Source organism: Callorhinus ursinus, unplaced genomic scaffold, assembly GCF_003265705.2.
Source record: "Callorhinus ursinus isolate GAN/ISIS: 27379988/994484 unplaced genomic scaffold, GSC_fseal_2.0 scaffold62, whole genome shotgun sequence".
In the NCBI taxonomy this organism is placed as follows: Eukaryota; Metazoa; Chordata; class Mammalia; order Carnivora; family Otariidae; genus Callorhinus; species Callorhinus ursinus.
The window spans coordinates 5,233,991-5,247,049 of record NW_027397124.1 but is presented as its reverse complement, the minus strand read 5'-3'; positions in this window follow the sequence as shown (position 1 = coordinate 5,247,049).

Below are 13,059 nucleotides of genomic sequence, written 5' to 3'. Positions count from 1 at the left end.
AGCTCAGAACACACTGAACCATCATCCCTCACACAGAATTTCATGTTCGGAATGTGAACCAAAGATACTTGGTCGTCAAAGTCTCAACTGTGTGTGTCTTGGCAGGGGTGGGGCTGAGGGGACAAGGGTGGTGAGGCAGTGGAAAGAGGTGAAGCTGTTGAAGGTGGTGGCACCTGGAGCCGCACCCCTGCTCCGTGACCAGCACTATGTAACCTCACTTGGAGCTTCACAGCCTAATCGGCCCAGTGAGGACAGACTCCAGGGTTGTGACAAAGATGGCAGACCTTTTTTGTGTTCTACCTAAGAGCAACCTATCAAGGAAGGGAAGTACGTCAACAATTTTTTATTAAAAATCATATTTTTTAATAATAAAAAAGACCAGGGTACCTTACATGCCGCCTTCCTTTATCAGGGTAGTGTACTCTCTGGATGTTCTGATCATGGAAATGTCCTGTAGCTAGGTCGTTCCTGACTCCTATTCGTGGACGCTTCTCCTGGCAACTAAGAGTGCTCTCCCCTGCACTTTGGAGGCTGCCATTCCACACGGATAGAGAATCAGAGTCAGATGGCCACGCTGATGTTTCATTTGCTCACTTGACAGGAGAAAAATGTTTCAAAATGACTTAATCCCCTTACTCCCTAGAGGCTTCCTTCTAAGTGCTCCTTCTTAATTCAATAAAAACTTATCTGTGTTAATAAATGTCTTCGTCTGCTCCAGCCTTGCAGTTTGTTCCGCCCGGCATACGCCCATCAACTGATCACCGAGCTGCCTGCCTCCACTCCCCAACCCTGGTTAGCAGACAGTGACGTCATGGCTGACTGGGGAATGGTTCATGTCCAGTAGCTGATGCCCTCTCCCCGCAGGCAAATAGAGAGTCCTGATTAAATAAAACACAGCAGAATTAGATCTTCCAAGATAAGCAGAACCAGAAACACCTGTGCATGACTGCCTAGGGTGGCGTCAGCAACTTTAAGGAGAGGGGGTTAATGTGAAAAATTCCGTATGTCCAAGGTGGCCTTGGCATCAGAAATAGAGGAGCGGCCTTCATATAATGAGATACCCTGACAACCTTTCTCTTCTTCACTTACCAGCAAATTTTTTAAATTAGAAAATATTTCAAATTGGGCACCTGGGTGGCTCAGTTGGTTAAGCAACTGCCTTCGGCTCAGGTCATGATCCTGGAGTCCCTGGATGGAGTCCCGCCATCGGGCTCCCTGCTCGGCGGGGAGTCTGCTTCTCCCTCTGACCCTCCCCCCGCCATGTGCTTTCTCTCTCTCTCAAAAATAAATAAATAAAAAATCTTTTAAAAAAATAGAAAATATTTCAAACACCACAGATAACAGATGTTAACATCATGCCAAATATATGTCAGGTCGACCAAACTAAGAAACAAAATGTTATAGATGTGACTAAAACCCAACCCCAAAGCTTCCCCCACCCCAGGTTCTCCCCAGAGATAGCTACTAGTTAATACGCATGTTTCATTTATTTCTTTTTTTTACTACACATCCTTAGGTAGCCATAAACTATGTACCATCATGTGCTTTAAAACTTACATGAATGGTATCCATACCCTTTCGCATCTTCATTGTTTCACTCAGTATTGTGTTTTTGAGATTTCGCCCATTCATTTTTGCCACAAATAGTTATAGGTTTCCAACAACATACCAGGCATTGTTTTAGGTGCTGGTATAGGTGGTAGTTTTAGGGGAGAAAAAAAAAAAGATAGAGACAACCTATCTTCATGAGCTAGACAGTAGAAAAAATTAAATTGTCAAATATATGCTATGGTATATATGAAATATACTGTATATGGAAAATATACTATGGCGGTGGTAAGTACTAAGGAGAACATTTAAGGAAGGAAAGGGGATAGGGAGTATGTATTTTGGGGTGGGGAGCGAGGTTGGGAATTCAGATAGGTCACAGTGTTTCAGGTTAACCACTGCCTGGGATGATCCCTGCTGAAATGACTCTCGCACAGGGGCCTGGCTGCAGTGTACATCCTGCTCACGGCTCCTTTGCGAACTGCCAAATCAGAAATCAGAGCGTACGCACGTCTTCAAACACACATCCTCCCCATTCCCCTCAGGGGTCGGTCATGCCGAAGTATACTCCCACCAGCCGGGTATTAGGATCTCCAGTCCCCCACATCCATGCCAGTTCTTACCAGACTTCTAAATTTTGCCTTTCTGGAGAGTATAAGTGATAACTCTTAATTTTTACTTCCCACATTATTACTGGGGCCGAGATCTCCATACTGACCACTTAGGTTTCCTTTCCCCAGAATTGTCTGTTCACATCCTTTCCTCATTTTTCTATAAGCTTGTTTGTCTTAATTGTATTCATTTGCAGGATTTCTTTATATAGCGTGGATTAATTCTCTGTCACTTTATAGGGATCACAGATATAGTCTCTCTCTGTGTGTGTGGCTTGTCTCTTTGTCTATGGTATCTTTCGTGATGCAGGATTAAAACCATCTAATCAAAATGTTCATGCCGTCATTTGTTTTATTTGTGCTTTTTGTTTCTTGAGAAAAGCTTCCCTACCCCCAACATCATAAAAGTATTCAGCTACAGTTTCTTCTAAAAGCTTTACAGCTTTTCATACAAGTCTGTAATCTGTGAATGAAGTAAGATAAAAACTTATTTTTCTTTTTCTCCATAGACAGCCAATTGGCCCAGCCCTGTCTATTAACAGTCTTCTCCGTCGATTGGTAATGACACCTTTCCATCGAATGTCAGGGAATGTGTTTCTGAATAATCTGCCCCACCGGTCTGTTTCTCTATCCCTTACCAGTTCTGCTTTCTCATATGGTTTTATAAGGCTCGGTATCTACAACAACCCCCCACCCCTCCCCACCGTTAGTCTTCCACAAAACTACCTTTGCTATTCTTGGCCTTTTCCGCTATACCATAATAACTTTAGGATAAATTTGGAAAATTCCAATCAGGAATGGAATTGAATTGCTTTTATAAATTAATTTAGGAGTACTATTAACTTTATAATATTGAGCTTTTCCATCATGAAGGTATCTCTTCACTTATTTAGAGGTTTTTTGATGTCAGAATAAATTTTGTAATTTCTTATTTTGTCACATTGCATCCTATTGATATTTTTTGTTACTAGACAGAGAATATCGTCTGTAATTCCATTTACTAATAATTTATTGCTGATAAATGGAACTATTAGGTTTTGAACATTGGTCTTGTATCTAGCAACCTTGCTGAATTCTCCCAGAAGTTTATCTGCGGCTTAGCTTGTCCAATTGTTTATCTGCAGATAAACATATTATCTTGAAATATTACTAGTTAGGATTTTCTCTTTTCTAAACATCATAGTTCTTTCTCTTATTACTAGAACTTCAGGACAAATATTAAATAGAAGTTGTGATGGTGGATATCCTTAGGTTGATACTGATTTAAAAAGGAATGCTTTTGATATTTTACCAGTAAATATAATGTTAATTATGGGGTTTTTGTAGGTTATTAAGTTAAGGAATTTCCCTTCTAGTCATGGTTTACTAAGGATTTTCATTAGGAATGGGTTTTGAATGATATAAAATTTATTTCCTGCATCTATTCAAATGATTGCATTATTTTGTCCTTTGATTTGTTAATGTTTGGTAAGATACCCTACAAGATTTTCCTCTTGTATTCCAGGAAAGCCCCAGAATTTGGTGATAATGTATTTTGTGTATGGCTGGATTTATTTTGCCAATATTTAATTTAGAATTTTGTATCAATATTCGTAAGTGATATTGTTCAATAATTTTCCTTCATCTTACTTTTCTTTGCGTTTTGGCATCAGGGTTATACTAACTCATAAAAGAAGTTGGGGGGAGGTCTTTCCCTTTCTTTCCTATATTCTGTGGACAGATGCCATAAGATAGAAAGTATTTGTTTCTTAGAGTGTTGACAGAATTTAAGGATTTTGTTTGTATTAAAGAATGGGAAACAACTAGATACTTAACATTAATTCGTTTTCTTTATGGGTTATAGACCTAGTAAGGTTTTCTATCTATTATTGAGCAAAGTTTTTAGAAGTTAGATTTTTCTAAGAAAATCTAACCTCAACTGTCATATTTTTGTTGATAGATTTTGCTTAAGATTTCTAAAATGTGAACTATATGTATTTGACTCCTTTTTTCCTAGCTAAACCTTGCTAGAGATTTCCTCATTCTATCAGTCTTTTCAAAGAACCAGCTGTTGGATTTAATAGTCTTTTCAATTTTATTTTTCTTCTCTATTTCATTAATTTCTGTTTTTGATTATGTTTTCTCTTATACATCCTTTCTATTTAATCTGTTGCTATTTTTTCTAATAACTATATTGCTTCATTTTATTACATTTAAATATATAGATTTACTTTTAACAACTCTTTTTTAGCTACCTCCCATAAGTATGATTAATTTTTTAGATTTTATTATAATTCTTTCTTTGACCATTAATTATTTAGAAGTGGGTTTTAAAATTTAACAAAGTGGAGTTTCATGTGTTTTCTTGGGGTATTTAATTTCTTTTTTTTCCCCTTTGTTATAGAGAATATGGGGTATAGTATATTAAGTGTTTAATAGTTTTGAAGTTTTCTCTGTTTTTACAAATTACATTCACGAATGAATGTGAATTTCTTAATTGTTGAGTGAGAAGTTCTCTGTATAAAGACAGATTTAGACATAGGTATATCGTGAGAGCTTTGTCATTATACTATTCAAATCCCTGTATCATTTTCATATTTTGCCTATTTCATCCATCAAGGCAAGGCAAAGGTTGTTAAAATCTCCTACCAAGATTGTAGATTTCTGAAGTTCTTTATAATTCTGTCCATTTTGTATTTATATGATTTGGTGCTAAATTATTAGGTACTTAAAAGTTCAGAATTGTTGGGGCACCTGGGTGGCTCAGTTGGTTAAGCGACTGCCTTCGGCTCAGGTCATGATCCCGGGGTCCTGGGATCAAGCCCCGCATCAGGCTCCCTGCTCCCTGCTCCCTGCTCAGCGGGAAGCCTGCTTCTCCCTCTCCCACTCCCCCCGCTTGTGTTCCCTCTCTCACTGCGTCTCTCTCTGTCAAATAAATAAATAAAATCTTTAAAAAAAGAGTTCAGAATTGTCACATCTTGTGTTGAATTTTTCTTTGATCATTATGTGACAAGCTTTTTTTTAAAGATTTTATTTATTTATTTTAGAGAGAGAAAGAGCAGGGAGGAGGGGCAGAGGGAGAGGGAGAAGCAGACTCCCTGCTTAGCAGGGAGCCCACTGAGGGGGCTCGATCCCAGGATCATAACCTGAGCCGAAGGCAAACCTTTAACCAACTGAGCCACCCAAGTGCCCCAAGCCTCTTTATTCTTAATAGTGCTTTTTTGCCTTAAGGTGTATCTTTTCTGTTTATTGCTATAGCTTCTCAGTTTAATTAGTATTTGCCTTTACTGTGAACAATTCTGTCATTATGTTTTAGGTGTGTTTCTTGTAAACAGCATAGAACAGGATTTTTAAAAAATCCAGTCTAAGCCATTATATCGTATCTGGTGGTAAAACACATTAAAATGTAGCACAATTAGTAAAATATTTAGATTTACTTTTATCGCTGTCATTTTTCATTACATTCATCCTCACTGAGACAAACAAAAGTGGAGAGAATTCATTGCCAGCACACATGAACTACAAGAAGTATTAAAGCAACTTCTTCACCCAAAAGGAAAATGACACCAGATGGCAATTTGGATGTACAAAGAAATGAAGTGGGCCAAAACTGTAAATAAATGAGTAAATATAAATGGCATTTTTCTCATACTTAACTTCCTTTAATTGATAATTGACTGATTGGAATAAAAGTAATAACAATATGTGTAGTTTATAACATATGTAGGACAATATAGAACAAGAGCATAAAGGATGGAAAAGGGAATCCTAAGTGTACTGTTGTAAAGTTCCTACACTGTACTTGAATGTTATTTAAGATAGACAGTTTTTAACGTAACAATGTCCATCATAAACCCTATATCAACCACATACACACACAAAAAAGAGCTGTACCTAATAAGCCAGTAGGGAAGATAAGATGGAGTCATTAAAAATAATCCAAAAGAAAGCAGATAAAGAGAAAAAAGAAACAAACATAGACAAGATGGAACAAACGGAAAAGAGATGATAGATTTAAATCCAATGACATGATGAAATACGTTGAGTGTACATGTTCTTTTTTTTTTTTTTTTTTTGATTTATTTGACAGAGAAAAAGCAAGAGAGGGAACGCAAGCCGGGAGAGTGGGAGAGGGAGAAGCAGGCTTCTCGCTGAGCAGGGAGCCCGATGCGGGGCTCGACCCCAGGACCCTGGGATCATGACCTGAGCCGAAGGCAGACGCTTTACCATCTGAGCCACCCAGGTGCCCCGAGTGTACATGTTCTAAACAATGCAGTTAGAAGGCAGAGATTATCATCTTGGAGGAAAAAAGAAAAAGCAAGACTCAACCATATGTCCTTTAGAAGTAATCCACTTGATGTATGAAGTCAGATTTTAAAAGAACGGAAAAGAGGGCGCCTGGGTGGCTCAGATGGTTAAACGTCTGCCTTTGACTCAGGTCATGATCCCGGGATCCTGGGATCGAGCCCCGCTTCAGGCTCCCTGCTCCTTGGGAGCCTGCTTCTCCCTCTGCTTCTCTCTCTCTCTCCCTCCCTCTGTCTCTCATGAATAAATAAATAAAATCTTAAAAAAAAAAAAAGAAAAGATACTCAATGCAAACAGTAATCAAAAGTAAGCTGGGGGTGTCTGGGTGGCAGAGTCGGTTAAGCACCCTACTCTTGGTTTGGCTCAGGTTGCGATGTCAGGGTCATGAGATCAAGCCCCATGTTGAGCTCTACGTTCACTCAGTTCAGAGTCTGCTGGAGATTCTCTTCCTCTCCCTTTGCCCTTCCCATTTGTTCTCTCTCTCTCTCACAAATAATAAATAAATCTAAAAAAAAAAAAAAGATAAGCTGGAATGACTATGTCATTGTCAGAGTAAATTTTGGAGAAAGATATATTATTAGAAATTATATGAGGTAAAGAGGGACATTTCATAATGATAAAGAAGTCAATTCACCATGAGGATATAATAAAACTAAATGTGAACACACTCATTTGCAGAGCTTCAAAATACCTGAAGCAAAAACTAGTAGATGTGAAAGGAAAAATAGACAAGTAGGCAATTATAGTTGAAGATTTCAACACTCCTTTCTCATAACTGTTAGAACAAATAGAAAATCAGTAATTATCTAGAATATTGATAACTTTGTTGACCAATTTGACCTAATCAATCATTTAGAGAATACTCCACCAACGATGGCAGAATTACACATTCTTTTAAAGGCACACAGGTGGTTCACCAAGATAAACCAAATCCTGGACTATAACACAAGCCTCAATAAATTTAGAAGAAATGGAATCATGCAAAGTACGTTATCTGAACACAGTGTAATTTCACACAATTACAAATCAATAACATATATATCTGAAATATGATCAAATATTCAAAATTTTAAGAACACACTTCTAAATTACCCATAGGGTAAGGAAAAAATATTTTGAATTGAATGAAATGAAAATACAATGTAACAACATTTATGAGATACAGCCAAACCAATGCTTAGAGGAAATTGCTAGCATTGAATGTCTACATTAAGAAAGAAAGATCTCAAATCAATTAACTAAATGTCCACCTGAGGAAAGCAAAAACAAGGGCAAATTAAACCCAAAGTAAGCAAAAGGAAAGAAATAATAAAAGTAAGGGCAGATATCAATGAAATAGAAATGAAAAGGTAATTTTAGAAGAATCAAGAAAATCAATGAAACCAAAAGCTGGTTATTTGAAAAGATCAATAAACCAGTAAGCATTTAGCCAAACTGATCAGGAAAAAGAAAGAAGACAAATTACCAAATGTTATGAATGAAAGAAGAACCATCACTACAGATCCAGTAGCATTACTGGGATAGTAAGAAAATATAATGAACAATTTTATGCCAATATATTAGACAAAATAGACAAATTTCTTGGAGGTCACAAATTGCCAAGCTCACTAAAAAACACGTATAACCAGAACAGCCCAACATTGGTTTGTTTTTAAATGAATTTGTAATTATAACCCTTCTCACAAAGAAAACTCCAGGCTCAGATGGTTTCACTGGTTTCACATTTTTAAGGATGAAATAGTACTGATGCTACACAAACTTCATTCATCTGATAAAAGGTGTATAAGAACCTATAATTACTATCATATTTAATGATGAAAGACAACGCTTTACCCCTAATATTGACAACAAGACAAGAACGTTCACTCTTACTACGTCTACTCAATTTTAAATTGGAGTGCCTAGCAAAGGAAATTAAACAACAAAAAGAAATAAAATGCATATAGACAGCATGATTATCTTAGAGAAAAACCTATAGAATCTACCAAAAAAAATCTAGCAAAGTGTCAAGATTAAAGGTCAACATACAAAATATAGGAGTTAACATTTGAAAATTGAAATTGAAAAACAATAACATTTGTAGTGGCATCAAAATGTATGAAGTAGTTAGGGAGAGACTTAACAAAATATTTTCAAAATAAATGCACCAAAAACTACAAAACATTGCCAAGAGGTATTAAAGATGACCCAAATAAATGGTGAGATATATCATGTTCATGGACCAGAAGATTTACTGCTAAGGTATCAATTCTCGCGGCACCTGGGTGGTTCAATAGGTTAAGCGTCTGCCTTCGGCTCAGGTCAGGATCCCAGGGTCCTGGGATCGAGCCTCGCATCCGGCTCCCTGCTCAGTGAGGGGCCTGCTTCTCCCTCTCCCTCTTTCCCTCTGCTGCTCCCCCTGCTTGTACTCTCTCTCGTTCTCTGTCAAGTAAATAAATAAAATCTTTAAAAAAAAGTTATCAATTCTCTCTGAATTTAGCTATTCTAGTAAAATCCCAGAAGGCTTTTTTTTTTTGATAGAAATGTATAAGCTGATTTGAATATTTACGTGGAGATGCAAAGGACCTAAAGTAGCTATAACAATTTTGGAAAAGAACAAATTGGTTCTCTGTTTATAGGTTTGATCCTGTTTTTTGTTTGTTTATTCATTTTTTTAAGATTCTACATATGAGTGAAATATTATGGTATTTATCTTTCTCAGTCTGACTTATTTCCCTTAGCATAATATATTCTAGGTCTCTCCATGTTTTGCAAATGGCACGATCTCATCTTTTTTTGTGGCTGTGCAATATATTTTTTATTAGAGGGGAGGTGGGTGGAGGAATGGGTAAAATGGGTGAAGGGGAGAGGGAGATTTAGGCTTCCGATTATGGAATGAATAAGTCACAGGAACAAAAAGACACAGCATAAGGGATATAGTCAATGATACTGTAATAGTGTTGTATGGTGACAGATGGCAGCTACACTTGTGATGTATAAACTTGTCAAATCACTATGTGGTACACCTGAGACTAATGTAACATTGTGTGTCAAATATACTGGGGGGAATAAAAGAACCAGTTGGAGGAGTTATACTACCCGACTTAAAGACTTACTATAGAGCATATTTAAAAAGACAGTGTGGTATTGACAAAGGGTAGACAATATATATCAATAAATGAATAGGGACTCCCAAAATCAACCTACACATCTATCTATGGCCAATTAATTTAAGAAAAAGTACCAAAGTTAACCCAATGGGAAAAGACAGAATTTTCAACAAATTGTGCTGGAACCGTTGGACATCCATATGCAAGAAAATGAAACTTGACCCTTATATTAATTACATCTTATACAAAAATTAATTTGAAAAGAATCACAGACCTAAATGTAGGCCCAAAGGTATAACGCTTCTAGAAGAAAAAAATAGGTCAAATGTTTACGACCCTGGGTTAGGCTAAGACTTCTTAGGGAGCATATGATAAGCAGAACTCTAAGGAAGTACTTGAAAAATTGGACTTCATCAACTTTCACTTTTCAAAAGACAGTGTTAAAAAAAATTAAAAGGTGAGCCAGAAACTAGGAAAAATGTTTATAAAACATTTTACATCCAGAATATGTAAAGAACACTGACAACTCACTAACAAAAAGATAAGCCAGTTAAAAAAAAGGGTAGGGGGGGAACAGTTGAATAGCTGCTTTACAAAAGAAAATATATAAATGACAAATAAACAAATGAAAATATGTTCAACATCATTAGTCACTAGGGAAAAGCAATTAAAACCCCAATGAGATACTACTAATGACATGTCCACTAGAATGGCTAAAATTGAAAGTATCAAGCTTACTATGGGAGGCAAACTAATGGCCCCCAAAGATGTCCATGCTCTAATCCGTGGAATCTGTGAATATGTTACCATACATGGCAAATGGGCCTTTGCAGGTGCAATTAAGGGTGCAGATGTTAAGATGGGGAGTTTGTGATGACTTTCTGGGTGGATCCAATCTAATCACATGGAGGCGAGAACCTTTCCCTGTTGTGGTCAGAGCAATGAACGATGGAAGATGGGTTAAAGAGATGTGATGTGACAAGGACTCTCTCCACCACTGATAGCTTTGAATTGGAGGAAGGGGGCCAGAAGCCAAGCTGGAATGTCCATCAGTTTACAGCCAGCAAGAAAACAAGCAGTGAACAAAGAAATGGCTCCTTCCCTACAACCTCATGAAAAGAACCCAGTCCTGCCAACACCTTAATCTTTAGTCTAGCAAGACTTCTTAGCCAATAAATTTATATTGTTTAAGCCACTAAACTTGTAGAATATTAACATGGGAGTACACAGGTGTTGGTGAGAATGAGCAACAGTTGGATCTCTCAGTTACTGGTGAAAATTCAGAAGGGTACAACCACCTTGGAAAATCTTTTGGCAGCTTATTGTAAATTAACATAAACTTACCATGCAACTCAGCAGTATCATTCCTTAGATGTTAGCCCAATAGAAATAAAAACATATGCTTATACAAAGACCTTTTGTGATGCTCATTGAAGCTTTATTCATAATAGCTAAAAACCAGAAAAATCCAAATGTCCCTCAACTGGTAAATGGATAGAGAAAATGGAATACCTTCACCAGTAAAAAAGAAATGAACTACCGGGGCGCCTGGGTGGCTCAGTTGGTTAAGCGACTGCCTTCGGCTCAGGTCATGCTCCTGGAGTCCCGGGATCGAGTCCCACATGGGGCTCCCTGCTCATCGGGGAGTCTGCTACTCCCTCTGAACTTCCCCCCTCTCCTGCTCTCTCTCTCTCTTTCATTCTCTCTCTCAAACAAATAAAATCTTTAAAAAAAGTAAAAAAGAAATGAACTACCAATACATACAAAGACATGGATGAATCTCAAAGAGCATTATCCTAAGTGAAAAAAGGCAGACAAAAAAGAAAAAAAAAAGAGCATGCTGTGATTCCATTTATATCCAGTTCCAGAAAAGTCAAGCTACAGTTATTTAAGCAGATCAGTAGTTACCAGGGGTAGACAGGGTAAAAGAAGTGTATTGACTGAAAAGGCATAAAGGAAATTTTAGAGGGAAGGGTCATGTTCCATTTTGTGATTTGGGTGGTTGCACAACATCTCAAATTCTTCAAATTGGATATTTTAAAATTGGTTAATTTGTTGTATGTAATTTATGTGTCAGTAGATATGATTTAAAAAATAAAAGTGATGAGCTTAAATAAATGAAAAATGAAAAAGGCCTGGGGGCTTTCACTTTTAACCCATTTAAATGTGTTGTGATTAGTGATATATTTGGATTTATTTTCATTATGTTACTTTATAATTTCTATTTACCATGATTTGTCTTTTGTGTCTTTTTCCCTTTGCCTTCCTCCTCTTGGATTAATGAGATTTTCATTATTCTCCTTCCTCTCAACATATTCTAATTTTACTATTTTTGGTATTTACTCTTAAAATTTTAACAGTCGTATTGATTTAACAAGATCTAAAGTTGATTGATAGCTAACTTCCAGAGAAACAACACAAAAAGCTTAAAATTCCTTAACTCTTAATCTCCCTATCCTGTTTTACTCATGACTGTAATCTACTATTTCAATTCTTGTTGTTATAGTCCCCAAATACATCATCACTATTGGTATTCTTTGATACAGACAATATTTGTTCAGATTTACCCACGTTTTCTGACTTATTTTCTCAATATTACCTCTTGTAGCCTCCTTTCTTCCATCTATTTCCTTCTTACTTAGATACATTTTTTGGTAATTCTTTTAATGAAGGTCTGTGAGAGGCAAATTCTCTACATTATTTGTTAACTAAACTGCCTTTATTTTTTTCCCCTCTCTTGACTAATATTGTAATTCTAAGAAGATGTTGTTATATTATCTTCTGGTCCCTATTGTTGGTATTGAGAAATCTTGTCATTCTAACACTTGTTACTATGTACCTAGTCCCTTACCCCTCTTTGGTTTGCAGATTTTCTCTTTTTACTTGGTGTTTAAATAGGTTCACTAGAAAATATCTAGGTGTGGATTTTTTCTTTTTTTTTAGACTTACCCAGCTTGGGATTCCTTAGGATTCTTCCATTTGAGGGTTCATAACTTTAATCAGTTCAGAATTATCATCCGTTTTCCCCTAAACTTTTCTATTATCTCTTTCTGGAACTCTTATTAACCTTTGGGTTGGACTTTCTCATTATCACTATCTTGAACTATTTTTCTTATTTTCTGTCTTATCTCTCTTCACTGTATTTTAGATAAAATCCTCTAACCTTTAGTTAATCATTCTCTCCTGTAGTGTGCTAATGTGTTGTGTAACCAATCAAAATGAGTTTTTCATTCAATGAATATATCTCTCATTTCTAGAAAGTTTAGTTATATTTCAACCTTCTTTTCTTTATTTATAGTATCTTGATCTTTCCTCCAGAGTTTGATTCCTTCTATTATGTTTTAAAGCATTTTTAGCATACTTTTCCCTCTCTGATTGTTCTTTTGTTATCTCAAGTTCATGGGACTTGAATCTGTTTGTTGTGTCTGCTGACTCTTGCTCACAGTGAATTATTTCATTGTATGTTTTTAATTTTTTAAACTCATGAGCTCATCTCTAATGGAGCTTATTTTCTGAGAAAATACAGT